Source organism: Anoplophora glabripennis, unplaced genomic scaffold, assembly GCF_000390285.2.
Source record: "Anoplophora glabripennis isolate ALB-LARVAE unplaced genomic scaffold, Agla_2.0 scaffold4478, whole genome shotgun sequence".
In the NCBI taxonomy this organism is placed as follows: Eukaryota; Metazoa; Arthropoda; class Insecta; order Coleoptera; family Cerambycidae; genus Anoplophora; species Anoplophora glabripennis.
In genome coordinates, this window is record NW_019420567.1 from 1 (window position 1) to 1,661 (window position 1,661).

Below are 1,661 nucleotides of genomic sequence, written 5' to 3' on the forward strand. Positions count from 1 at the left end.
AGGAATGAGAGGATGCGATGCCAAAACGTTCTGGTAATAATAACGCAGTTTATAAATGTTTATTTCAAAAGTCATAAATAAACTTCTTGTGTTTATAAATTTTGATCTAATCAATATTTTTTATACTCGAGTTTTGTAGGTCTTTTGAAGATGAAAAAAAGTACTTTACTGTTCTCGTGGAAATTAACGGAAAAAGTTATAAGCGAAAACTTGAATTTACGTAAAAATTATACAATTAACCACCCTGTAAACAATCTTCCCCCCATTTTTATGACTGTGGAAACTAATATGTTATTGTGCATAATATTTAGCATCTATAGCGATAAATTCTGCTTGCCGAAACAAAAAGTCGCGCCCAACTCTACATTTCCTGGCCTATAATATTTACTATGAATTAACCAACTTTATTTTATTGTCATGTAAAGTTTTAAATACAGTGTGTCTACTTAAGTTGGAACATATGGAAAACTTTTTTATTATTGGTTTTATGGAAAAAAGTTATTCTTCATAAAAAGTTCTGCATGATCCAAAATCTAAAATGCAATCTTCAGTTATCAAAATTTCTCAGTCATATACGAGGTGTATCAGAAATTATGAATTTTGCTCAAGAATAAAGTACCCTTATTTTTGACAATACAGAAGAGTGTTGTAAAGAAAAGTTATGTTAAATTAAAAGTTATTTTCAAATATGCAATTACAGCTATTTAGCATGAAGATTCAGGTTTTGTGATTATTTACGTTTTTTTTTATAAATTTGCATTTATCTCTCTTATCTGTTAAAAATATGATAACTTTTCCATTTATTAATGTCTATGAACAACTTTGCAATTTAATTATAATAATAATACAAATAATTTATAATGTAAAACGTAAATAATCACAAAACACTGAATCTTCATGCTAAATAGCTGTAATTGCATATTTGAAAATAACTTTTAATTCAAAATAACTTTCCTTTACAACACTCTTCTGTATTGTCAAAAATAAGGGTACTTTNTAAATTGTACGTAAATCGAATGTGGATATTTTATTTGTGGAAATATGTTAAGTGCATAAGAAATATTGTCAAAAGTCAGTAGGTCGCTTGATTTTCGGCGAGCCGTGCCGCGGCAGAAGGGTAGGGGGAGCGAACGACAGCGAGTCCGAAGAAAATGACGATAATATTCATAGTCCTGCTGTTAAAAATGCGAAATTCGCTTGAAAATAATATATTTGACAGTCTGTAACTCCGTTGTTTTTAAACGAATCTTGACGATTTTTTTTAACTTAAAGCTCTTTTCTTAAGCTTTCCGAATATGTAATAATATATAACTATACCACGCTCGTGCGTCGTATACTTCATTTTGCAACTAAGGCTAAAAAATAAAAAAAAATTGTAGGTTGCAAATTTGAAATAAAAAAAAATTATAGATTTCAATGTATTATTATGAAATCTACCATGAAAAAAATTAGTCCGATTGTGGAAGATGCTCGGGATCGTCCAGACTAATAATTAGTTAATTTGTTTATAAGGCCATAACTTGTAAATTATTCAACTTACCGATTCCAGATTTCGTGTGAGTTATTAGACAGTGATAAGGAATGAGAGGATGCGATGCCAAAACGTTCTGGTAATAATAACGCAGTTTATAAATGTTTAATTCAAAAGTCATAAATAAACT